The sequence below is a fragment of the Pan paniscus genome, chromosome 15 (assembly GCF_029289425.2).
Source record: "Pan paniscus chromosome 15, NHGRI_mPanPan1-v2.0_pri, whole genome shotgun sequence".
Taxonomy (NCBI): Eukaryota; Metazoa; Chordata; class Mammalia; order Primates; family Hominidae; genus Pan; species Pan paniscus.
This window is the reverse complement of record NC_073264.2, coordinates 23,819,689-23,847,644: the sequence shown is the minus strand read 5'-3', so window position 1 is coordinate 23,847,644 and position 27,956 is coordinate 23,819,689. Positions and strand designations below refer to the sequence as shown.

Sequence of the window (27,956 nt, the reverse complement as noted above, 5' to 3'; positions counted from 1 at the left end):
GATGGGAGGACTTTAAGAAGAGAAAAGATGCCAAGGTCAAATCAAATTAACCCCATATCAGCTACTATGCGTGCCCAGCTTAATGCCATTCTCTGATGGTCTCTGCCACTCTGGGGTCTTTGATATAAAATATTTACCCATAGTATTACTTCAATATCAATGGGAGTCAGTGCCAGAACTTCTGATTTTCTCACTCATTGGAAGTTTTAGAACTATTTTTCCTTTGATTTGAGAATACATCCATTCTTTCCCTATCCTCTTTGAGTTTTATGGGTGAAAAAAAGATAAATTTGGCAAAGAAAAGCCCTTTCCTTGCTTTATCTCTTATTCGTAACCCTCAAACTCCTCACCTAAAGCCTTAGTAACAGCAAAGTCTTTCCCTGATGGGTGCCCAGGATTCACCTCTACCTAGGCAGGGTGCTTATCAGCTGTTTCTCCTGTTCCTAATTGCTTTCTTTGCTTTCTGGTTTCTCTGCTGTGTCTCCAGCTGGTTGGACAAGCAACTGAAGAACAGGAACAGAAGTGAATGAAAAGAGAAGATGCTGTGTTTGTGTTTTCTCTTGGTTAGAATGCTGTGAGTCAGGACCTTAGCTGCTGGGTGTCCTGGGACTGCCTTCGGTAAGTAAACGATTCTTCTTCTCAGTCTAGCTGATTTGGGCTCAGAATGCTCAGATGGCTGGAATTAACTTTGTTTCTCTGATTTGTTCTACTGAAATGTCTGGGCCTCACTGGTTGTTTTAAAACAACATAAGATATTTTTGGAAATTAGTGAGGAATTTCAATGGGTGTCAGGAAAAATCACAGTGTCATTTGTCTCTAAAAAAATTTTGGCTGCCAATAGTCCATCTGTGACTCATTTTCCCAGCTGTGTGCCACTGAAGGAAGCAGCTGCTGAGCAAAACAGCATAGAAGCAAGTGGGGCCTTTCTCGAGTTGTAATTCTGCTTCTGTTACTGACTTGGGAACTTGGGATGTAAATAAACAAACTTTTTCATATCTAGTCTCAGCTCAGGATTTAATTCCTTTAGCATGTCTTCTTGGCTCCCATCACCTAACTCATCCTGAAATTGAAATATTCTAATTTCAATCTGTACTTTCCTCCTGGAACACTCCCATAATTATTACAACCAAGTATTTCTCTTGTTTCCACAAGCATCTGATTTGGGTCCTCTATTAGACTGTAAGCCCTGCTATGGTATGAGTTACACAGTGGGAGAAGGCTTGGATCTTGGCATGGGATACAGCACATAGCAAACACTAATATACGTGATTGAATACAAAAATGCCACTTCTGTACCCTGAGATTTATGGATACTTGATGAACACTTGTTAACTAGTTAAACCTTCTTGCTCACTTTTTCTTCTATGACTGTCCTCCAAGGATTGCATGGGGAGATTGGGGGGCTCCCAGTTCGATTATGAGATGGTTGGGGCAGAGACTCTCAAATATTCCATCGACTCCACCATAATTTTTGCTTTGCTTCTTATGGATCATTACCACAAAACCTGCCCCTGGGCAGGGCTCACCAATCAATGCATGGTTCTGTAATGACTTTGTTCTTCTACCCCTAAACTTTTCTTTACCTTCAGTAGAAGCTGGTTTTGAAAAAGAAGAAAGACGATTTCTCCCACTGGGACTTTTAGCATGGAGTAATGAATGACAGAATCAGAGATGTGAATGACAGATAGAGCTGCATTTCCCTATTGCATGTGATGTGGCATTAGTCTTTGAGTGTTGGCTCTGGGAGGAATTACTAAGTAGTTCCTTACTGGCAGAGCATACAGCAGGGTTACCAGAGTTGTAAGTGTCCTGTAGGAAACCTGAGTCCCCCATGTTAACATTCAGCAGTTCTGGCTCTGAGGTGCCCTGGGGTAGGGCAAACTCAGGAGGAATAGGGACTCAGTCACTCACCAAATATCCCCGAGTCTCTGCCTGTCCCATGAGGGTTAAGACTTTGAAATCTGACCCCAAAACCAAATTTTACAAAGGATCCTTCCCCAACTCTTTATTCCAAGAAAAATTTCCCATTTTGTGTTATCCCATGTCCCTGAAGGGCTGTTCTTGGGGGGCTAACTGTGCTGATAAACCCATATGTTAGTTGCAAATGAGAAAGCTAGCAAGATAGCAGGGGATTTGTGTTCCCACTAATGAATAAAACACAGAATCCGAATTAGCAGGAGACCCTGCATCTTCAGAAAAGAAAATAGAGAAGACAGTCCTCATTTACCCTCAGTTCTCAGCTCAGCAGTTCACACTGTCGAGTTTCCATGGCTGGGGCCTTGAATAAGCAGAGGCTGAAGTGGAGGTGTCTTTTAGAACCTCCTCACTTCTGGAGTCTTGGACTGATCCTGACTTCCCAGTTTTTGAGGATGACACAACGTCAGGCATACTGTGACTTGATTTGTTATCTTCTTGGAGGTGGGAACTTTTTCAGGTCATCTACTATGCCTTTTATGTTGATAGAACAAATATTTTACTTCAAAAATATGTGCATAAACAACTTTAATTTTACTTTTGGCTTTAAATTTATACATTATTCCACTATTCTATTCATTTAATGAGTGGGGTTACTGTTGTATTTTAATATCTCGCAAAGCCTATATTTGCTTATTTTATGATGGTCAAGCAGAAATTACTTTCTTCTGTTTTTTTTTCTACGTAGGAAGCCCTCAATAATTTATTGCCATCCAGGAAAAAGGTCCTGAAGGCCTTTTGAATTGTATTTCTCTGAATTTCCATTGATATTTACTTCTTACTAGATAGGATACTAATGTAGAAAATAATGTTTAATTGTTCAAGAGACTGACATTTCTTATCAACAACTTCCTAAAGGCTCAACCCAGCCCAACACAGGGGAAATTTAGTAATCATCATCAGGATATTATCACACTCAAAAGCAAAAGTAGTTAATACTCACTGAGTGCTTTTCATGTTCCAAGCTTTGCTCTGAATACAGTAACATGTGCTATAGTTCACTTAATTCCTGCAACAATCCCCTGAGGTAGGTGTTATTGTAATCATTATTTTATAGATGAGGAAAGCAAGGCAAAAAGTAAATTGCCCAAGATCACATAGCTATTGAGTCAGTAAATGGAAGGTCTGGAATTCAAAACTCAAGAAGTCTGGCTTTAAAGTCTGAACTTGAGCTCAGTCCTTTTATGATGCTTCTTACAGCATGCCTGTCTATGTATCCATTCATCTATCATCTATCTATAAATTTACTGTACATATACATGTATACATAGATATTTAATATTTTTTCAGGCTTTTAGAAATGTTGGTAAGTTAAGGGTATGTCATTAAGATGTTAATTGCTGGCCTTAATTTTGTATGTGTGTGCAATTCATTTGTCCTTCTGTGTATCAAAGACTACTTTTATTTGTCAGCTGGAAGATTCAAGTAATTATACAGGATTTAATTTTAATTTCTCATGGTTTAGCAACATAAAAGTGAGATTCTACCTGCTGAATGCATTTTATTATTTCAGAACTGTTTGTTATATATGTTGGTATCCCTCACAATACTCAGTACATCAATTTGCAAGCCTTAAGGGACTTTTAGTTTGGAATGAATGAATCGATGATGCATTCAAGATGCAAGTTTAAGATGACTCTAAACACCCTGTGTGTTGTTGGTGGATCTTTTGAATTTTCTGTGTTGAGGCTGCTTGAGGCTTACAGTGTTTGTTCAGTGTGATATCCAGCATGCATCATGGTGCCCACAGTGCACAGCAGTAAATGGCTCTGTCTCTTGGCTGCACATGCTTAAGGATTAGGGTTCTGGAGAACAATTTTCTGTCCACAGACAACTAGCAATGCTCTGATTCCAGGGTGCCTTCAAAGGATGGCAGATATAGGTAAACCTTTGGTTAGCTCTCTGCAGATGCCAGCACAAAGAATCATAATTCCCATCAGGAATGTTATATTAGCGTTGGAACTTGACATCTGTCCCAATCATTGTGGCCATGTTGGAAGGCTGTGTGATTTCAGTCTTGCAGGAGCCATCTGGCAAAGAAAAAATGATAGAAAATGAGAAATGAGAAGTGGTGGGGAATCACACCCGTTTACCTGGGGGCCACTTACAGAGGAAGGGCAACGCAGTGTAGAGAAGCTGGTACACGGCATGTCTGCGATTCACAGTGCTGTGCACCAGCAGCCTACATTGCATGCACAATGCACTTGGGCCACCTTATCTACAACAGCCATGTGGCTGCTTCATTGCTGAAGCAATAAAAGAAAGAGCTCCTTGGGGGTGGTTGATGCTGATGCTATCAAAAGACACACTCAGATTTGTTGAAAGGCTGCAATCCAACAGGCTCCTCAGAGGAGGCTCTGGTGCCCTCTGCCACTCAGGGCCTGTGTTTTCAGCATAAGGTGCCATTCGCTTATCAGCCCCAGGAGGCTTATTTTCTGAAAGGAAACAGCCAGGAAAATAGTCTTTTGTTGAAAGACACTTGGTGGGTCATGATCTCTTGGATCCTTGTTCCTGAATTTCAGGAATCTAAGATGCCCAGAAGGATGAGCAAAGGTAGAAACAGTCATTTTTCCAAGTGGACTGTGGCTTCTATTGCCTATCTGGCAGTTTCTAGTACTCAGACTCACTCTTCAGAAGCCAGACAGGGAGAAAGTATTTTGCTCATTTTAAATTAATCAATTAATTGATTAATCAATCAACCGTTCATTCAGCAAGTGTTTATTGAGTGCCAAGTATATACAAACCTTCTGCTGAATGCTGAGGATACAATGGAAACAAAAATCAGCTGAAATTTCTGCCATCATGGAGCTGGAAATCTGGTAATGATGCATAACTTTAGGCAAGAGAAGCAGGTACAGCCTGTTAGATTCTGTATATGATGCTGGGCAAGGGTAAGGTGAGGGCCTTCTGGAGTCTGTGCATATTCAGGCAGGACTTTTCCCCAGTCAGCAGAGCTGGTTGTGAGCTCACTATGGAGGGACCCAGGCTGGAATTTTCCCTGGCAACCCATGCCCAGTTCAAGAGTCAGAAGGTTGCTTTCCTGCCCACCTTCTTTTATAGCCATTTTCCACCAAGAAATTATTCTATTTGTTGACAAAGTTTTGGAGTTCCTGACTTAGCACTGTTATTCTATTCTTGGAGCAGAATCAGCTTGGCTGCTATTGTTCCCACTGTGAGGATAACTGCATCTTTTGTGTGATGGTTTTCTTTTCACTGTGTACACAATGATTGCAGAGCCACAAAATTTTAATTTGGGATAAATAATAAGCTATCTTTAGGGCCAATCTTATTTTGGGAGTTGGGACTGATGGAGGTCAAGGATCCTTTCTTTTTTCTTGCCTTTCTCAAAATCTGTACCCCCACCCCTGCCACTCTCCTACTTCATCTCTTTCCTTCTCTGTCTTTCAAGATCACATATCTTTCTGCAAAATACACTCATGAACAATTTTAAAGGGAGAGCAGGACAATGGACAAAGGAATAAGGAGACATTCACCCCAAGATGCCTGGACTTAGGGTTACACAGAATTGAGTTGGTGACAACTGTGACTGCACAGATACACCATAGACATGTGCACGAGGAGTGTTGGTGGCATGGCTGTAGGTGTGCCCACACCAGAGCAGGTGGGGTGGCATTGGTGGCCAGAGGCTTGCCCATGGCAGTGTGGATGGTGTTTGTGACAGTGGAGCTGGTTGGGAAGATGTATGTGTGCTGCATGGTGGCCCTGGACAGGCCTACCCAAGACTCCCAGGAAGGCTGTCTTTGCTGTTGGGGGAATGTTGTACTTGAAGCCATTTTACTGGGCTGGGGTGCCAACTGGATAGGGAGGTCAAGGATTTAGAATATTTTCCCTGGATCTGGGTTTCCTTGTTCCAAATCTGAAGACAGGGGAAAAGATTATTCAGAGAAGAAAAAGAATATAGATGTTTGGCTTTTATTTCTTATTCAATCAGTGATCAAATGGGCACAGACAAAGTAGTTGGGTGCTTATTCACACGAACAGCTTTATAAATAAGAGGAGTGGGCAACTATGTAATGATTTTTGAGGGTCCCGAGAAGACCACTGCCCCCAAATATCCTCTATTGGTACCTGGCATTCTGCCACTGGAGATTAAGCCTTTGGACCATAGAAACATAAAAGCATTCCTGGAAGGATTGACACCTTAAGCCTTAATGGACAAATGAGTAAGGACTGATTTCTAATGGTAAGACCTTGCGGCTTGGGAACTAGGGAATCTTCCAGTACATAGCCAGGATGTCGGGAAGAGACAATCTCTCCCTTTTCTTTCATTCCCACATATCATTTATCTATTTTTGAGGTGTTTCTTAAATCTGTTTTCTCTTTCCAAGTCCTTCTGATCCTTCTCAATGTCTACCTCAGTTTCGTATTAACTTTACATCTGATCTCATTGTTTCCGGTCTTGGAACCAGTCTTCCCACCCATAGTAATCTTTCCAAGCACTCTTCGAAGCACATTTCCTCTTATATGCCTGTGATTTCTGCCCATTTCCCATATAACAGAATCTAGTCCCTTAGTGTGATTCACAAAAGCTTTCTCAGTCAAGCCACAGCCCACCACTCCAACCACTCCACTGCCCCAACTCAGGCAGACTCAACTCTCACCAAGTGATCACTGTTCCCCAAGCACAGTTCTATATCCCTCCTGGACACTGCTCAAGCTGCACTCCCTCTGCCCGCCATGTCCTTCTCCAATCCCTTATTTGTCAAAATCATTCATCCTTTAAGTCACTTTAACTAAAACTTCCATGGGGAGGTTCCTAGTCCTCCTGAACCAAGCTAATTTCCCCTCCTTTGGGCAACTGTGCATTGTACTCTGACCAACATTTGTCATGGTCTGACTTCAGAAATTCATGACATAAAAGTCTATATATGTCTCCCATTGGAAAACGCATACTCCTCCCATTCTCTCACTGGCTTTGTGAAGGTCCATTTCTAAAAGATAGGTTTCTTAGGGAATTGATTTTCAAGAGGCTGCCAGGGTGCTCTATCCAAGACACAGATGATTCTTAGAAGTCTCATCTGAATCCTGTATGCAAACTGCTGGACTTTGAACAGAACTTGAAAGAAAGTTTTCTGGTTGGATAATTTCTGGTGAATGACCTGAAAGACCTGGCTCCCACACCAGAAATAGTTGGGATTCACAGTCCTTATTGGAGTCCTCAGTGTTCAACAAAGTAGCGTAATGTGATCATTTCCCCAGGGATAACCGAATGTGTGCAGTTTGGAAGGACTAACCAAGATTCCATGCTCTGCCACAGCAGCATAAACAGGGCTGCTTAGTTTTGGAATTATAAGAAAGGACTATGGTCTCAAGGGAAGCAATCTCAGACACTTCTTGCCCAGGCAAAAGTGAGTGTCAGTAGGAACTGGGAAAGATTCTGGGCTTTTTGGAATCCCAAGACAGGAGGGTCTGTGGCCTGCCATCAGTGTTAAACCTGGACATCAGGCCTGGCATCAGGCCTTAGGCATTATCCACTCACCGAGCCTTGGACCTGGAAATCACAGCCCTGATGCAGGTCTGTGTTTGAATGCAGGGAGCTGACCCTGGAGACTTCCTGCCTATGGAGTCTTATGTATTGACTGCCAATCTCCTCTCTTAGGGAAATTTCTGTACATTGTTTTTTGCGGGTATAGAACAGAGATTTTGCCCTAGAAACCCATCCCTTACTCACACCAAAGGCATCCTGAGCAAGATATACTAATAGGACATGCTTCACCTATGATCAGCTCACCTCCCATTGGGCAGTGACAGAAAAATGTTATTTTAGAATGATTTTTTTCAATCTCTGTTTGCACTCAGGAAAGGTGTCAAAGGACACCTTTTTTTTTTAACAGCATTTTTATGAGAAGGATGAGGACCATATACTCTGGGGACCTAGGTTTGAACTGTAGGGAGAGATTTGTTAGAAATTTTAATAATAGGGATAACTTATAAAAGCAGGATTTCCTTTTTTCTTTCTTTCTTTTTCCTTTGGCAGAGCTGCTCCTTGAAGATTGCTGACAGCATTGAATTTCTGTAGGTAAAGACCCTAGATGAACTTTCAGCACTCTTCTTCTGTTGAGAAAACTAGTTGAGAATGAGGTTATTCTCATTTCAAATAAACACTCACTCATTGTATTGGAGATTATGAAGTTATCATAAAGCTGAAAACAGGTGTCGTGCATCAAAATAGTAAGTGTTCTGTTAGGAAAATTAAATGGTGTCTGTTTAGTTAGAATGAGGGGCATATTTTTCCCAAGTGTGAATTTAGTTAGGGCTGTTGATGTCACACACATAGTGTTAGAAGATCTAATAAGACAGTTGAGCACCAGGTTTGCTTTGTCGGGGTCATGAAGGTCGGGCCCCGTCTGAGAAGGTGGAGGGGCAGGTAGAGCGCTTCCCTGGAGGAAATGTTTTTTCTCACTGTCAATCATCCCAGGGCAGGAAAAGAACTAGTCTTGGACTGAGAAGAAAAAATCTCCTCTGCTCTCTGCACTTGGAGATATGGAGATGCCTGCAGATTTCTACCGGGCGCCTTGAGCTGGTCTTTGCTATGCGTAAGCCTGCCTGGAGGTAGAAAGAGTCTCAAGTTGGGTTTTGGGTCTCAAAATGTGCTCTTCTTTCTTCCTCAAACATTTAGCAGTGCTTTGAATGATTAAGAGAGTAGACCATGTCCACCTGACATGGGATCCATTGTGGTGAAGGTAGAGGGGAGAGCAGCCTGGAGAAAAGTCTCACAAGATGATGAAAGATGGCCTGAAGAAGAGCTCTGGCTCCGTGGAACTGTCAAGCCCCGTGGGGACCCACTGTGGCACATGAAATGCCCACAAATCACTTGGGGACATCACGGATACTCAATATTCCACATGATGAGCCCGCAGGTTCTTGTAAATTGAACATTAATGAAATAGTGTCTGTATTTTGTAATCCACAGGCTGGTGAGGTCTGAGGACACATGGATGACATAATGAAGGACTTCCTCAAAATAAGAGACCTGAAACTCTTGAAGTGGTGTTTGAAATAACATTTGTACAATGACAACCACTGATTTAATTAACCACCTGACCATCCTTAGCTGTCTTTAAGACTAAGAATGCTCAGCAACTGATTAATGATTTAAACTTTGGGTGTCATAAGAGCTAGAAAACAACAACAAATCTGAAAATGGCCAGTTCCATTTTATACATATGTATCCATACACGCATTCATCCATTTATTCATCCAGCAAGGATTTGTTGCCAAACACTGTGCTTGCTACAGGAGTGCAGACCTTACTAAGACATTACCCTCCAGGGGCTTACATCTGAGTGAGTGAAGACAGGTAGGAATCTGCATCCCCTAGTCAGAGAGACAGATTGTTTCTGGTTAATGACACAGTTAGGCAAGCACCCCGCTCAGTTTCTTTCCCAGGGGATTGTGTCACCCATGAAACCAGATGTGCTTTTCCGTGAGCTACCTTTTATTCCTATGATCCCGTGTGGGGGAGCTGCTGTAATAGACCTAGCTGTTCTGCTAGCCTATGGGCGCTCCACTGGTCCTTGGTTTTGGCTTCCAACCAGAGGCTGCTCCCTGAAATGACAGGCAAGGTTGAGACAAAGATGGAGCGGAGCACCTAGAGTGCTTTGGCCGGTCCAGCATTGCCCTCCAGTGTTCAAATGCAGGAAAGTGGGAAACAATGAATTCTTAGCATGAAGTCCTGAGATGGCTGCCTGTGGATTAATGAGGGGGTTCCGGGATGGCTCCCCCAGATGAGGGGTGGGAAAACAGAAATTGGGAGCCAGAGTTGAGAAATAAAAGTGAGGATTAAGATTCATTAATGACAGGGCACCTTGAGAGATAGGCATAGAGAGAAATAGAAACAAAGACCCTGTCAGTTTCCTAACTTGGATTTTGTCAGGAGAAACAGCAATTGTCCAGCAAGATGACCAGACTCCCCTGGAGATTAGAAAGCATGGTGGTGGCAGTGGAGGACTGGTTGCCTAGAGCTGTATATCCAGTCTTCTCAGTCCACCCTTTTCAAGGTTCTAGGGAGACTTTGATCTAGAATTATTACCTCCAGGTTCAGGGGCAGTCCAGGAAAGAGCACAAATCTCCTGAAATAAAATTGGAGGGAAACATTTGTGCATAACAAACCTTTTTCATTAGATTTGCAAAGAGATCTAGGTCATAAGAAGGTAAGTCTGCATTTTTCCTGGGACTTAAATGGTTTCAGTCTCCTGTCTTACATCTAGGTAGTTCATTAACTCAGCCTTGGAGGGAGGTTTTCTTAACCTCTGGGAGTTCCCCCAGTTAGGTCAATGTCACTGAGATGTCCAGCACAGCAGGACGCTGTCTTGCCTCCCAGATCATGGATCTATACGAAGTCAAGGCTGAAGTAGCCTTGGCAGCCAATCTGCTCTTGGCAAAACCTGAAACTAGTACAATGTTTGCGTCTTTCGTTTTGTTTCACCTTTGCACACCTAGATCACCTAGATCACCTAGATCACCACTTATCTTATGGTGTCATGGAAGCAATGGAGCTTCAGCCCCACCCCAAATCTTCCCCTGCTTTATTTCTTCTAGTTGACCTATGACTTGACTTACTGAACCTTCATCAAGCTTGAAATCCTCTCTGTTCCTGCCCCTGTTGCTCTCCTACCTTGTTCCTCTGCAAAGATAGCGAAATGAGTCAGAGAAACTTCCTGATCACGTTAAAAAACAAACAAAATACCCGATGACTAGTTCAGGAGCTGGGTAACTACAGCATAATGTATAAAAGGTTGAATTGCTCACACAATTGTCTGTAAAGTTCAAGCAGCTTAGGCCTTTCTGTAGAAGACCTCAGTCTTTACCCTATGCACAATTCAAACTGTGGTTCAAGTGCAGGAGGACTGAGAGTACGACACTGAGGATACCTTAGTGACAGGGCTCTTGGAAGACACCACAGTTATAGTAACTCTGCATGTGTGTGTGTAGCACTGTGTGCATGAGTGTGCGGTAAAAATGAAGCTTTGCGAAGTGAATAACTGTGTCTTTCCTGCACTATCTCATAACCCCAGTGCCTCCAACAGAGTAAGCACTTGCTAATAAGCATATTGCCCCATAGTACAGTGGTTAAGAGATGATGCTTTGGAATCCAACCATCTAGAATTTTAGCTCTTCTACCATAGTTGTTCAATCTTAAGAAAGTTTCTTAGCCTTTCTGACCTTAGGTTCCTCATCCATAAAACAGGGATGCCCTCACTCCCACACCCAGAACGTCGATGAGGATTAGAGATGATGCATGTGAAGCCCAAGGCATTGTGCCTGACACGTGGTCACTGCTCAGTAAAGAGTAGCTGTTTATGCTATTTCCATGTGTGGGTATGTGCAGATCTCTGTGAGTGTATGAGAGCTTTTCATTTCAGAAAATGAAATGTGCAGGCATGGGGTGGAACTGATTCTCTCCTACATGTCCTTTGCCACTCCCTTCTATAACCGTGAAGACTTTGCTCAAGTTTCCAGGTACCAATGTGCTCTTGAACCCTGTCTGGAAGGGGAACACCCCTTGCATATAAATAAGCTTTCTGTTGAAATGGGCATGAAGGGACAGTGGCTGACCCTCCCCTTCTGCTGTGTGCCTTGATGCTCATTTGACCGTCAGCACCGCTGTCTTCTGCTGTGGACGATTGTGATCGACCCAGTCTTGGGAGCTGCCAATGCAACAGAGAATTAGAGCCTTTGTATTCAATCATCATTGAGAGCCTATTAGGAGGACAAGGTACCATGTGGCTACTCAAAAGGCTGAGAGTCTGGAAATGGCCATGACAGAGGAAAATCCTTTCACTTGGCTGATGGAGGCCAGGTCTATAGCTTTAAGGCAATTGGCACAGATGCTGAGCTAGGGGGGTGCATTCATTTTGTGCTCAATAAAACAACTTTTATTCAGGGATGTGAATTGTTATCTCCTCGGGAAAGGTGAAGGTACAGAAACAGGTTGTAATTCCTTGGAGAATCTAATTCCCTTGTAGCTGGAGACAGAAAGACAGTGAGAGGGAGGGAGAGAGATAGATGAAAGGAAGCTCTGTTATCCTGGGAAGTCCTAGGTAATCACCCAGCCTGAATTTCTCCTGGAGCTTCAGGATGGTACCAGATGTGTCCAGGCCCTCTGTGCACCACCCCACAGAGCTAGCAACCAGAGTCCGTCTCCTCCTCCCGTGGCTGTTCTTCATGTCTGGGAACACATCAAAGGAGGTTTGATGTTCATAACTGCTGTGAGTCATTTTCACATGGAGCTGCGGGGAGCTGCCTGTACTGCTGCATGCTGTATAGCCCTTTGTGAGCGCAGCTGAGCTGAACCAATCCCCTATTATGGGTGAGAGTAGATTCCTCCTGGGAGACCTGGATTGGGTCCACATCCCTGTGCAGAATAAAATAGGTCTTCTTATTGAGAAGTAGTTATTAAAACATCCCTCAGTCTTGGCTATGCACCTACACTGCCCACAGGGACAGCTCTGCATGGTCCTTCCACAAGAGTGTGGCCACCTCCAGGCCCTGCTGTTAGTGCCAATAACATCTGAAGCCTCACTGTTTGCCTCACTCCGAGGACAAAGGACATCAACAAGACTCCAACCACCACCCCATTGCTTCTCAATTGGAGAAGGAAATTCTGCTTGCTCCTGTTGAGTTTGGCTGTTGCTGGAAAAAGTGTCCCATACGACTCTCTTTGAGGGCTGGCAGCGGACTGGGATATTAGCCACAAGACTGTGAGCTGGAATGGGCCTTAGTCATCATCTGGTTCTAGTCCCTCAAATTACAGATGATAAGTGAGGCACAGAGAGGTTAAGCGAGTTGTCTAAAGTCACACAGACAAGTGAGGATTTCTAGCGCAGGAAGTAATTTTCTAAGAGGGGGAGAGAAATCCTGGTAGGGTGAATCTTGCTACTACATTTTCACTGGAGGATGCTTCAGAGGGTCGAATCTGTGGGAAAGCAATGGGGACCAGGAGAGCTGCAGCTGATCTCAGTTTTACACCTCAGTTTCTCTGTACGAAAAATGGCTGTATTATTTATCTTCATTTCAGGACTGTTAAGGGGCTTCATGAGTGACTCTGAGAAGTCCTGGGAGTTCTGGGCTTTCAGGTTAATAAGATAACAGTTTCTTGTTGGGCCTGAGACGGGGACTAGTTGCCTGGACTGAATAATCTGTTCTCTGTTCCTCAGCTACCCTGAAGGCCTTATGAAGCCCCTGGGTTTGGGAGTGTGGAAGAATTAAATAAAGGAATAGTCAGACTGAGTGGTGGGGTTGGAGAAAAGTGTGAGAAGTGGGGAAGTGGGTAGAATATAGTCTTAAAGTAGCGCAATCCCTGCCTGCTCTGGACCTGGGAACACTCTCCCAAGAAAAAGTGTGTCTTCCGAGTGAGGCTGTTTCCTGCAGTCGGCAGGACTGGACTCCCTCCTTTTGTTTGGGGCAGCATGGAAACCGTGTTTCCCTATCTATGTGCACCTGAATGCACTCTAGTTATGCTGTATCTTTTCAATTTTGCTGGAGAAGCAAGTGTGGTTTGCTCTTTAAAATTCCCAGAGCTCCCTTTCCCATTTGGGATTTGTGGTGAAAGGTCAGACCACAGAATTGTCTCGTGGTAATGGGGCTTCTGAATAAATGAGCCCCCGAGGGCTGCCAGGGGGACCAGAGAGCAGCAGACGCCTGCTGGGACTAAGCCCGGCAGCAGAAGCCACAGTGTCCCCCTGGCCACGGAAAAGTGGCCCCAGTGGGCTGCTCCTCATTTTCTGGCAATGTGCCCCATCCCCTGGCATGGTGAAGTCCCACGAGCCCAGAGGCCCACGTCTCGACATCAGTCTTCTCAACTGCTTTCTTCTGTTATTACCTTGTCAACAACAGTATCCGGAGACCTAAAGGATAACTCTGCATGATGATGCAGTGAATGACTGGTTAGGTGCCTCCTGTTTAATAACCAGAGAAATATTGCTGTGCGGCATCTCTCCATATGCTGTGGCATCTGCGTCTGGCATGTAAGGGACTAATTTTCTTCACATATCTCATTAAAGATGTAAAGCAAAATGGAGGGGCTTCCAGCCTGACTCTGCCCAGCCCGCCTGCAACTCACGTTTCTTACCATCTGCTGCCATCTAGTGGCCACTTGTCTCTTTTCTGCATTTGTTGATTTTATAACGGGGCTGAAGTTTTGGCCCTTGTGAAACAGAGGTAAGACAGTTACATAGAAACCGTAATCCTGGATCTCCTCAGATTCCTCGTGGTAACTGAGGGTTGATTCTCACCCCGTGACATCCACCTAGGCCACCGTGAGATTGCCTTCTGGGGCTCGAGAGCCTTCTCCGCTGTGGAGAGATATGCTCTGTGGACTTTCTTACAAATCTGTCCGCATTCCCAACTCTAAAACTGACTCATAAAAACCTGATACACTGGGCAGTTCTTTCCAAAAGCCAAGGTGAATCCTCTGATCTTGGGGCAGACAGAGTCCCACACTCCGTGCTGAAATCCCCCCGATTCTTGAGGAATCCCCAGAGGCTGGGACGGAAAAGGCACCCAGAGGAAGGGAATTCCATGGGTCTTTTCCAACAGCCCACCTGCGCATCTCCACACAAAGTCCTTGTGAGAGGAAGCCCACTTCCATCGCAATTCAGGACTCACTTTTCCGAGGCTGATCTTGTCTGACATTTGCTCCGTGGTCTGTGCTGGCATCGGAGTGTGTTTTCGGCCGTGGTTCGTCAGCGTGGGGCTTGGGATAGCTGTGAAACACTCCCCAGGATGGAAAACACAGTGTGACATGGAGGGCTGAACTTGTCATTGCAACTCGTGAGAACGGTGAATGAAGAGCAGACAGGGCCCGTGCCAGCTGCAGGGTTTAGGCACGGGGTGCAGGTGCCTATGCATCACCGTGGGCTCCTCACACGAGAGGATGGAGCCCGCACCTCTGGGCTGGGTGCTAGACACAGAGTGATGTTGCTTTTTGTCATCAAACCAAGCAGTTGATATTCTCTTTAAACCTCAGCATGTGTTCATAAATTTCATTAATTGATTCATTCTTCCATATGTACTCAGCTCTAGGATATGCAGTGAAGTAAACACAAAAAACAAGAGTATGACAGTCTCGACCCTTGAGGATCTTATTATTAGAGATGGAAGTAAAAAAGAAGCATAGCAGTCAAGGCAGTATTAATTCTCCATATAAAAATGTCTAACATACGAAGTAGGGATTCAGAGAAGGGTCACTAGCAGTTACAACAGCTGAAGACTGTATCATGGAAGTAAATATTATAATTCAAACTGCCAAAGGAATTGCAGTTGATGGTGAAATGCTCTCTAAGATGTGTGGCCTCCTAAGCCCCCGAAGTCTAGGGACTCTGCTCCAGCTGTTGTCTCCCTGAGTCGGAAGACAATGGGAGACAGGCGAATCTTCTAGGAACCCATTCATTGACCTGTAATGGTTTTCTTCCCCTCCTTAATATTACTGTTCATTCATTGATTGACATGTTCATTCATTTATTCATTCAAGAAACCTATACCGTGCCAGACCTGGAATTACAGAGATAAATCCAAAAATATTTTGTAAATTTTCACACTAGGTTGCCACTGAGTTGGAGCTTCATAGAACAGAGACAAGCCAAAATCACTAAAAATTGCTGTCTCCATCTTCAGGCACTTGTGTTAGTTTCCCGTTGATTCTTTGCTGCTTTTAGATTATCTGCCCATGGGGTTCTTTCGCTTTCTCTCTGCTGACCCCAGTGTTCTGCTGTGTTTTTTCACAGTCCGTTCATACCCTTACCTCTGGAGGTGAGGGTGAGAGAAGGTTCCTGGTACTTCTAGTCAGCAGGGATGATGGTCAGAGAGAACATTTTATTGGTCATGTGGAAATAATCTAAGCACAAACAAACAAATAAAAGACCTCTGCTTTAGTCTTGATTAAAAAATCCCACTAGTTTGCAATGGTGTTTGATATGCCTTGTGAGGAAGAAATTCTATTATGTCAAATTTTCAAAAGTCTGTGCTGCTGTGATAAAGATACTTACGTTCCATAACCACAGAGTTCAGTGAAAAGGGGCTGTTAGGAGACCAGACAGTTTGGGGAAAGGTTTTATGTAATTTAAATTTACAGAGGGTTGGCCTCTCCTTGTGTTTACTGACAAGGAACAAGAAGCTTCAGTATCAACTCCCCAGGAATATAACCTTTAACAGCAAAGCATTTGATCAAAAAGAGCTCAGAAAAGTATTATATTGTTCACTTAATCCTCAGAATGTTTGTGTAGGAAGATAATTTGTTTAGTTGAGTGATAAATCAACTCACAACCTCGTATCACTTAACTGATTCCTTTCTTTCTCTCTGATGTGGTCTTTTCTTTCAGTCAGAAGAACTTTAGACCCTCCTGGTTTTCCCCCTCCTCTCCCTTGGGCCTACTTTTTTCTTAGGAAACCACAAGAAATAAGGGTCCATAGTAGGTATTGCCCAGGGCTTGGTTTCTTTGCCAGTCCTGTAGTTGGGCATTTATATTCTGGAGACAGAGGCTTCCGGGGAGCAGTTGGTATCAGATGATTTATACATTTCTGTGAGTGCTGAGACACAAGATCCAGCTGCTTGTTGGCTTAGCTGTGTCCTAGAGTTGGGCTGGGTTACCTTGGTCTTATTCATATTGCCTGGACAAACAGGCAACCCTCCATACACTATCAGCTCCAGGTCTTGGAACCAAAGTGAAGCCAAAGATCAGAGTCTGTGTCTTCCTTCCCTCTCTCTTCATTTCTGGAAACGTCACAAGAAAGAAGAGAAATTCTGCTCAATTTCATGGGATTGTGAGGGTGTTGTCATTTGGCGTCTAATGTGGATCAGTGGGAACCACAGCCCGTGAGCTTCCCACATCTCCCTTGATCCCCCGTCATGTCATGTCTTCTCTGAGCTTAACTGAGTTTAACCCCCAACTTGCAAGCCAGGAACTGGGGAACGGAATTTAATTTTCCTTGTGCATCTACTGCATGCCTTCAACTTCCCCACAACACTGACTCATGTAACTTTCACAGCCAACCAAGGTATGCATTACGTTCCCGTTTTATGAACAAAGAGGACCTAGGAGGTTAAGTAACGTTCACAAAGTTTTAGAGCTAATTGTACTAGAGATAGAACTTGAATCTACATATAAAGTTCTGACAATTTCTATGACCATATACAGTGAAAAGGAAGGAGTACGCCAATTCTCCTTCCTCCTCTACCTACCACTGCCTTTGTGAAAGGGTCAAGCAATGCTGGGAGGGAGGAGATTCCTTAGCTGTGTCCTTTCCCAAGAGCCCCACTCCCCAGGCCTCCACCACATGTCATGAATCTAATCACTCCAGTGGTCAGCTTCAACCTTCAGCAGGTGCTGGGATTTGGCCAGGGCTTGCCCTGGTAGTCATGTGAAGGGAACAGCCCAGTCACTGTCACATCCTCAGCAGCCCGCTGTCACTCCCAGTGTCCTTAGGGCCAGAACTGACCAGCATCCCAGAAATTCCTGAGCTGAATCTTGTTCCCAGGGACTACTGAACCCCTGAGAAGGAGGGTGGGGGGGAGCCAGATACCCCCACCCACCACTGCGCTTTATCCTCTGACAGGCTGGACCCGAGTGAGGAAGATCAGTGGCAGGAGTGACCTCCAGCCAGACTCCTTCTGCCCTTCGCTTTCCCACAATGGGAGGGTGGACCCGCTTGCTCTGGGCCAGTTTCTCATGGGCTTCTCTGAAGCAGGTACTTGCCGATGTGGGAATCCCCGTACTCTCAGGGGACCCTGAGCTGTTGGGGACTTCCACCCCTCAGAAGAGGGAGGTGATAAAGTTGGCTGGGACCTGCAGGCTCCTCAGCCTCAACTACGTAACAAGTGGCGGGGCTTGCCTGCTTGTGAGAGGCTCTGTTGTCTTTGGAACAAGTTGAAGGAATTGACATTAATATTTTTGAAGTAAACATAGGCCCTGGAACTCAAGGCACAGGCCAAGCACCCCTCAGGTAAAGCTGGGGCCAGGGTGAAACAAGCAGATGCAGGAAGTGCAGTGGACGAGTGGCCAGAGGACAGGTGTAAACCCCAGAGAACTGGTCAGAACTGACTGCAGAGAGGGTGGCAGGCACTGTCACTTCTGGCACAGGCTCAAAGGGGTTTGCAAAGAAAGAAAAAGGAAGAAGTGTTAAGACAGTCTGACAGGCGATGAGTGTTCTATTAGGGTGGGATTTTTGCATGTGGGAGAGGCCTTCTGATTGGTTTTCAAGTAAACTTGTCAATCTTTGATTCGTTTTCAAGTAAACTTGTCAATCTTTGATTCGTTTACTATGTATTGGTAATACATGGGGATTTTCCGGGCTGGGTAGGCCCATACGAGTTTTCCAGTTTTCACTGAATTTGAAAATATGGTCGTCTGCTTTGGGTCTGAGTCTCACATAAGCAATTCTCAACCCCGACTCTGCCTTCTAATCTTAGGTCTTGGGCAAGACTGTTAACCTTTCTGGGCCTCAATTTCCTTGTCTATAAAAGAAAAGGGTTAAACTATGTGATCATCTGGAAACCAACTCCAGGTGCTGAGAAGGCAGAGGTCCCTTCCAGGTGGCCCACCTCTTCCTCGTCCCCTGCAGTCCTCAGGCAGCAGGCTGCCCTTCTGCAATCAGTTTACTTCTGGAAGCCGCTGTAGATACTCAGCCTAATTTGATTTTCCGTGTGTAAAGATGTGAGTAGAGTCATAGAGAGGTTTCCTCCAGGCTCTGAAGGCCTCCAGGATCACTCTGGATGACAAATAGAATTTAATCAGTTGATCAGTGTGCCTAAATCCTCTTGTCATGGTGGTGATGTTTGCAGTTCAATTTCATTTTTATAGAATAAGGGATTCAGCGATTTGGTGAGAGAGGGAGGTGTTTCTTTTGTAACCATGATATTGACATATTATTTAGCCCCGATTTGAGTGTGGTTCTCTGTTGAGCACCATCCCCAGTGCATTAAATGGAAAGAAACTTCTCTCTTGAAGCTTCCAGTCTGAATCAACAAGGTGGTTCTCATATGAAAGGTAGACAGATATACGGTCTAGTGCAAAAACACCAAAAAGTTAACCCTGCCTTCCCATGAAGTTGCCATATCTTTGACATTGTGAACAAGCACCAGCAGACAAGTGAGCAAGGAATTAACCATGAGAGTAACATTCCTGTCCCAAATTCAGAGCTATTAATGGTTCAGGAATAGGTCTAGGAGTGCCGAGGTCCTTAGCTGGCACCATCAGCCTACTCCTCTCCCTGATGGTGAATAGAGGAAGGAAGGAGAGATTCTTTAATAGACAACTACTGAACAGGAATTTTACATTTACTCTTCTTTTCGACATCCCACTTTTGTAGATGAAGAACCTGAGTCTCACCTTGCTTAAGTGACTTGAGCAGCTTCATGCATCTTGTAAGTAGTAGAGACAGAGTCAAAACCAGATCTTCCTGCCCTCTCTATCATATAAACCACTTACACTGAATTACAAAGTGAACCTGATCTATGGTGAATTGTACTAATGTTCTGCTTCTGCCATGGGCACCAGAGGAGATACCTTTCTTTGTTGACACTAATCTCAAAGGCTAAATTAGATCCCCCAAACTCATTTCCACTAATAACATATCAAAGTCTTGTGTCATGCGTTAATTTATCCAAAGTGATCTTGATTCTATTTACATTTTGGTGCCACCTTTTAATGTTACCATTTTTATAAATTAAATATGTAATATATAAAGCCAGTCTTCACTTACTGATATGTTAATTTTTAACCCAAACTTCTTAGTCTGACATTCCAGCAATACTGGAGCATTAACAATTGATAATAGCTCTATGTGCTACCTCTCCAAGAAACAAATTTGCATTTTAACCTGCACCTTCAATGGCTGAACTTCAAAGGGTCACTGATGAATGCCACAGCAGGTTGGCGGGAATATAATTCTTTTTATGGATAATATTTGTGTGTGTATGTGTGTGTGTGTAAAATCCTACCACATAAGTCACTAACCTATGGGTAAGGCCAGTCTTGACCTAAAATGAGGAATTCTGTAAAATTTCAAATGCAAATCCCATTTTATTTTTGATGTTAGAGAAAACTGCAAATTGGAACAGCAGAGCTGTGTCTCTGGCCATTTCCTGGAACTACAGAGGAGCAACTTGCCCCTGGTTTCCAGCGGGTGATGTTCCTCTTCTGCCACAGCCCCCGGCGATGTTGATGTGATTGCCATCAGAGCTCAGAAGCACAGAGCAGAATCATCCCCTGGAGGAGGATTCCCTTCAGTGTAAGAAGTTCTTACAGAATTAATCCTCAAAGACTGTGGGTGGACTCTGCCAGGTTTTTCCCCGGGTGTACCAGAAGAGAGGAAGAGCCCTCAAATACAGGAAAGTGCTCTTTTCAGTGACAGTAGTTCTTTTGGGCCCTGTGGCTAAGTGTGCTCCCACCCCAGTGGTAAGATCACAGCTAATCCTGAGAGGCAAGAGCTCACACCAGGCTACTGAAAGAAAAAGTGTCCTTTGTGGATTGCAAGAGGAACTGGGACACACTGCTGGAAATGAAGTGGCAGGTCATAAACTATCATAAACTCAGGAGGAGAGGTGTTCCTTTTTGAGACACTCATCACAACTAGAGAGAATGCAGCTAAGAAAATTCAGTCTTTAGGGGGACCTGGACTGTTGAAGTATTTGAGCTATTCGGAGGAAATAGAAACTTGGAAGAGATCTTTGTTCCACTATTATTTGGCAGCCCCTTACCCGCAGCTGCCATTACTCCAGATTCTCTCTGATGATCCTGCATCAGGAGAATGAGTTGACTGGGCACCACTGGGAAATGTGGGCAGCTCCAGGCTGAACTAGAGAAGGGGCATGTCAAAGGTCACTTATTTGTGACTTGACCCTTTGGAGGCCAGATGTAAGAATCAATTTCTCACAGGTCCCATGCTAACGCTTTTCATATTTATTTCCATCTGAGACTCACTTAGGCTAGGCAAATATCCCATGGGTCTGTACCTCTCCAGTGCTTTCTTGCTCATGTAAAATTAGCTCATTGGAATGAATAAAGAGAATGGTATTACTTTGGCTCGAACACTAATGAGCACTTTCACTTGGTCATAGTGTAAATATTAAAGTTGTAAGAGACAGCCCAGGGACCAACTAATTTTTTTTAAAGATCCAAGTGCTTGCATAGTTTCTAAAATTCTACACCGGGGAACTATATCCTCATTCAGCACTGAGACTCCTTGGTTCCCTAAAACCAAAGTCTCCAGATGCCTTCAGGGGCCAACCAAGATGGAGCTCCTTATAGACCCATGCAATGTCAGAACTGGAAAACTTAGAAATCTTTCAGTCCACCCATCATTTTATGGGTGGCAAACCGAGATCCAGAGAATGCTCAAATCTCATAATTAGCTATGAAGGGTTATGATTAAAATGCAAATTTGGGGCCTCCAATTTGGTCCCCTTTTCACTCTCCTTCTTGCTGGGGAAAGAACAGTGATTCCTTGATTGGCAGAGCAGAAAATATCTTCAGTTTTTAGGATGACTTCATTCCCCTAAAGAGCATCTTTGTCACATCTCCTCCTTGTACATTTTTAGAGACTCTACAGTGTTTAGCTACTGGTAGATTTGTTCTAGTGGATCTGGTACAAATCTTATAGAAATATCTACAATTATTCCATGTTATTCTGAAATTATTCATACAGCATTTCTTCTGTTTTATTAGCCATTTTTAAGGGAGAAGGAACCTAAGATTAATTGCTATGGCTACATGTCATGCTCACCAATGAACTCACCTCATTTTAATCCTCATGACCTATTATAGTAGGAATGCTTGTTGTAAATAAGTATTCAGGATTACCGAATCCACTTGAATTTTTTGAGGACAGTGGCCAAATACAATTCTGTGGTCAATTTAGGCTGCTCCTACTGTTCCCTGATGTTAGGCATTTTCTTCCACTAGGTCCTCTGGAAGGATTAAAAACAAGGCATTATTATACTTTTGAATAAAAATGGTTTGCCAAACAGATTATGTTTGTAGTTTGTGCTGTTGAACAGAAATAATAAAGAACTCTACTTGAAGTCTGAAACAAATTCAGGAAAAAATTAAAGGCAGTTTTATTTTACATAGCAGGGAGTAGATTTTAGGAACTCCTTGCTCCTGGGGTAGAGCATGTGAATGTGTATTCTAGAGAGATTTAGACAAATTCACTTATGTTAGACAAATGACTTTAAGGGAAACTAGGAATGTTTTCAGGGCACATAATCTTGTATTTAAAAGATACTGTTATTAGATCATTTTTTCTCATTATAAAAATATGTTGTCATTGAAGAAGAAATTGTGGTTTACATACAATTATAAAAAGAAGAGGAAGAAGGAAATAATCTATTATCTCACTACCCAGAGACAATAACTACATCATTTTGGCATATTTCCTTTTAGTCTTTGGTCTTAAGTATATTTTCTGACATTGTTGAGGCCGTTTTGTACATTCAATTTTCTGTTAACTTTATTTTCCCCCATGTAATTTAAAACTCTTGAAAATCTAATTTTTAATGGTGGCATAGTATTCTACTGGGTAGACGTTGCTCAATTTGCTTAACTGTTTCTCTAGTGTTGGATAGTTATGTTATTTCAAATTACGTGAAAGTATGAAAAATATTTAATGAACATTTTGCTTATATAAAATCTGCTCAGAAGACCCTTTTAATGATAGATTTCCAATATTTGGGTCAAGAGGGTGACTATTTTAAAAGCTGTTGATACCTAATGCCAAATAATCTACTGTTATACTGTATCAATTTGCAATCATAGCAGTAATAAATGTAATTGCTCTTAATATGCCCAATTTCATCAGCATTAGATTGTGATTATTTAAAAATAATTGTTAACTTGATATGAATTATAGCTGTCTTCATTGCATTTTAAAATTTTCAGTGTTTTTTTTCAAATATTCATTAGTAATTTATATACAATTTTTGTATCTGAATTTTGCCTATATATCCATCAGGCTAGTGTTGTCCTTATCCTTTTATATACACTTTTAATATATTAAGCATATTAACATTTGACTGTTATACAGCTCACGTACCTTTTTAATTTTTTTTTTTTTTTTTACTAATTTGATACTGATTTTTTAATTCAAACATTTTTAGATATTTGGGAATCTTTTAACTTTATGCACTCAAACTTACATATAATATATATCCCTGAAATTTTGCTTACTGCCTTTACACTTAGAAATTGATTTTCTATCCTGCGGTAGAGGAAGAGGACAACATTTAGATATGAAAGGAATAGCTGGTGGAAAGACTTGGTTTGGGGCTGGATTGGAGTTGATTGTATTAGTTGCTTTGATCTGTAGGTGTCTCCTCCCCATTACCATGCTTCAGGAACCCCCTTGGTACAACAAAGAGAACCATTTATCTCAGTGTGATAAGGCTCTTACAGGGCTGAGAAGATAGAGAATCTGTAGGCTGATAGTGAGAGACAGTGAATGTTTTTCTAATTAAATTACTGCATGAAGGGAGAAGACACAATGCCTCCCACTTCCGCAAGAAAAAGAATCTAAGTTCCAACTTGACTCTAGCATTATGTGTCTAAGGAAGTCATAATTCCCAGGAGGACAGTGTCAGCACTGTCCAGAGGAGAGAGGTGTTAAAACTGGATGCAGGTAAAATCCAGTTAACAGAGAGGCAATTTTTGTTGGGAGGTTGGGATTCTTCATAGTGGTTTTTTAGATTTAAAGAAAAATGTACAACCCCCTTTCTCGAGCCATTTAACTTTCTATGTTCTCAGCAAGCAAATTTCTTATCAGTAATTTGGCTTTTAAAGTATCATGATAATAAGGAGGAGAAGGGAGAGACCAGAAGAGCAAATGCATTGGTATTTGAGGTTAAGCCTGAATCTCGTCTCAATTTACATAGCAGAAGCTTACCTCTGATGGGCTGATCACCTCTGGGTTTACTAAGAACATTCACCTTCTTGAACATACAGACGAGGACCAATTACTCAACCAAGATACTGCCATGAGGAGTTTCCTCTAGCCATCAGCAAATCCTACTACCACCCCAAAGCCATTTGGAAAACAAGTGTGTGTTGTTTTTTTTTTTTTTAAGTGAAGGGAAAAAATATTAATGGATTGGGGAAAGACCAAGTAGAATTCACTAATCCTAATGAAACTAATAAAGGGAGCAGTCAGGAAAGAAATAGATATTAATGCCACCTTTCAAAACTTTAAAAGGAGAGGCGTAACCAGGAAAACAAAATACAAAATAAAAAATCTGCTCAGATTTTTTACAAAACAGCTAATGTTGTAAGGTTTTCACCTCAATTCATCCCTTGAACAAACACATTTCTGTCAATGGTGGAAAGTTATGGAGAGAAGATACCAATGACCTGTGCACTCAAGTGTCAGGGGGAGAAGAGGCTGGACAGCAGGGATGTGTGTGTGTGCACGTCTGTATGTGGATGTACACACTTCTACAAGGGAATTTGTAAAAAAATATTTTGGTTAAGATTGTGGACTCTGAGACAGATATCTGAATTCAAAGTTTGATTGTAACCCTTACGGGCTTGGTGAATTTGGGCAATGTATTCAGTTCCTCTGAGGCTTGGTTTCGTCATCTGTGAAATGGGGAAAATATTATTAGCATCATAAGGTTAATGATAAGTTTACATGATACAATGTATGACACATGACAAAGTGCTTAGAAAAATGCCAGTCACAAATCCCCAATAAAGGTGGACTTTGTTATTTGCATAGGTATATGCATGCAAATATACGATGGTGAAGAAGAAAACCTAAAAAACAAAGTTTAATTATGCAAGTAATATGCTAATACATCCTTATTATAAAAATAAAAGCATTGCAATTAAAACCAAACTCTCCACTGACTGTTCTCCTATCCCACAATATAATTCCCTCTTCCACAGGTACTAATAACAGGGAATTCATTAATGTACTTACAGTCCTTTTGCTATGCAATATTTAGGGTTTATACTGTACAATATTTTTATCAACATAAATAGCATAATACTGTATATATTATTCTGCAACTTGCATTCTCAATCAATAATGCATTTTGGCAACCTTCTCTTTTCATTATATATAGATTCATGTCATTATTTTTAATATATGGAACATAGACTTATTATAACCTGTGATATCACTTTTTACTATATGATTATGTTATTTCCAACTTTTTATGGCCCCAAAATTGCTGCTTGTTCATGCTTTCTTTTACAATAAGAGTAATGCCAAGACTGGGACGCAGTAATTGCTAGGTCATAGAATACATTCCTTTCCAATATGAATATTTACTAACATATACTTTTATGTTGTGATGGGAAAGATATCTCACCTATTTTCCTCGCCACCAGGGTAAAATGGTATATTAATTTCCTTGTATTGTATATTGTACTCGAGATAGATAAGTTGTTAATTATCTTCTAACGTTAACATTTATTCTTTTACAAATTTCATTTCATCATAAAATTAGTATGTGCTTATTACATTGAAAATTTGGAAAATACAAAAGAGTGGAAGGAAAACAATCACCGTATTCCTATGAGGTGAGATGTTCAATACCCAAAAAATGGCATACTTTCCTAGGAAATTTTTTAAAAACTATAATTTGGTAACAACTAATGTTAAAGATCAGATTACTAGTATGCTGTTTTGAAATTAACAAGGTAATAAGTTACGGCTTAAAGATGCCAATATTTTACATTATTTGAATTTCTGTTGGAAGAATTTAGGAATCAAAAAACTCATGTATTTTATATATTAGTTACAAAGTTAGTATTCCACATTTATTAACTTTTTGTCCTTTTTTGAATAGTATTCTTTTTACAGAGACAAAAAGTTATCATTACTTTTAAGATGCTTCTGAGACCTGTATGGAAATTGTAATAGTAACAAGAATTATTTAAAAATTGAATTTAAAAGTTATTTGTGATATTTATTATACTTGGAATATATGCATCTCTAGAATTTTCATGGGTCTTCATAATTTTATGGAGTTAAAAATGTGTTTTCAATGGAATGGTAGTCTAAAACATGTAGTTGGGCAGCATAAATTATGTGAAATTTAAGTAATGTGATATAAAAATTAATAGCCCATATATTCTGAGAAGAATGGGTAATTTTGTGGTTCTCACCAAACTTAAATGAGATTTGCGTAATTTCTTTCAGTTGGTGAACACGCTAAAGGAATCGTAGATTGTTTTTACTCCTGCCACATGGTGGAGCTACTTCAGCTTTAATGGAAAAGAACCAGCCATTGTTAGTATGGTATGTTCCACCTGTTGCTTTATGAGAATTTCTATAAGAGATCTTGGTTATTTTATGCTATTATGTTTAATAATCACTTAAATAATTTCAAATTGTTTTACTTCTTTTTATATTAGCATTCATTAGGAGTTGGTACTAAAGCTCATGCTGGAAAATGTGCATTCAGATACATAACTTTTCACAGATGTTAGCTATAATTCACTCCCACAGAAAAAGCCAAACAACTCCCTTGATGTGTTTTACCACTAATTTAGAAAAGAGCAGTTGCTAAATATTGTAGATAATGCTAAGAAAATAAAGAGCGGCATCAAAACAGAAATGTGCTACAAAGTTGTAGGTATTTGGGCTCTGTGAACCAGTTCCCCACGGAAACATAAGCCTTAAATTATGCAAAATTATAAGGAGTACATACCTCTCATAAAACACAACTGACTCACGTTGGGGCTGAACAACTATAAGCAAACACTGTCACAAGATTTTGATGCCCTGCTTTGCTAATACTAATAGTTACTTTAATACTAAGTGAAGGCCTAATAATGTCAAGTAATTTGAATATAAAACAGTCATTGGAAAATAGAATCATAACAAGTTAGATGCTGTAAGCATGGGGAACTCAATGAATGATTGGTGCTAAATTCCCCATTCACATGGCTGTACTGTGTAGAGCTCATCTTTTGTATAAATCACTGTGCTACAGTTGACTAGCAATAGTAAAGAATGCTTCATTAAAAGTTAAAAATATTTCTTTCAGTATTGTACTATTGGTGCACAGTAAATTGATTGGCCCATGAAGTGAATTAATTAACAATTCAATATGAATTTGTTTCAAATAAAGGAAAACAAGGATGAAAATTATGTACAAAATGAGAAGAATCAAGTTAATAAGCAAAACTCAACACCACGTATATATCTTTCATCTATTAAACTCAAAACTGGTGACTTAAATGATGAACTGGATAAAGAAAATGTGGTACATATATTTATACATATATGCCGTGAAATACTACTCAGCCATAAAAAAGAAAAAAGTCACATCCTTTGCAGCAACATGGGTGGAGCTGGAAGTTCTTATCCTAAGTGAATTAATGCAGGAACAGAAAACCAAAGGCTGCATGTTCTTACTTATAAGTGGGAGTTAAACATTGAGTACACATGGACACAAAGAAGGGAACAATAGACACCAGGGCCCAGTTGAAGGTGGAAGGTAGGAGGAGAGTGAAGATTGAAAAATTACCTATTGGGTACTATGCTTATTACTTGGGTGACGAAATAATCTGTATCTTGTCAAACCCCCATGACATATATTTACCCATTCCACAAACCTGCACCTGTACCACCTAAACCTAATATAAAACGTGGAAAGAAAAAAACCTGGTGATTTAGTTTTAGCCAAGTATTATCATTACATTAAATTAAAATTATTTATTGAAGTTGTAGTGGTTTTGAAGCTTTGTGAATGTTTAATTTATATTTTTAAATTGTTGGCATAAGAGCAATAAGCATATAGAGTTTATAAATCATATTATGTTTCTACATGTTTAAATAGTATTATGTTAAAACTAATTTAGTTTACCCTAGGGCCTCTGAAAATTACTTGTCTTTTAAGGAGCTGTATCTGACTCAAGTATGCTATTGGTCCTGGGAACTTTGAGTTTCTTTTGCAGACAGCTTTTCTCTTTTGGTCTGCCTGGAAGAGTCCCTGGAAGGGACTGTGGCTGAAGTCCACA

At 41.5% G+C, this 27,956-nt stretch overlaps 1 long non-coding RNA gene and 1 gene segment (V, D, J or C); one reads left to right on the top strand and one right to left on the bottom strand.

Moving 5' to 3' along the window:
• LOC130540797 (uncharacterized) overlaps positions 1-22,301 on the top strand; it is a 105,449-nt gene extending 83,148 nt beyond the window's left edge. Inside the window, exons 3-5 of the long non-coding RNA XR_008954792.1 lie at positions 19,303-19,357; positions 19,728-19,864; positions 20,032-22,301. This is a non-coding gene — a long non-coding RNA (uncharacterized LOC130540797). The remainder of the gene's footprint in view (positions 1-19,302; positions 19,358-19,727; positions 19,865-20,031) is intronic.
• Positions 1-27,956, bottom strand: part of LOC100994878 (T cell receptor alpha chain constant-like) — a 349,562-nt gene that overhangs the window by 151,013 nt on the left and 170,593 nt on the right.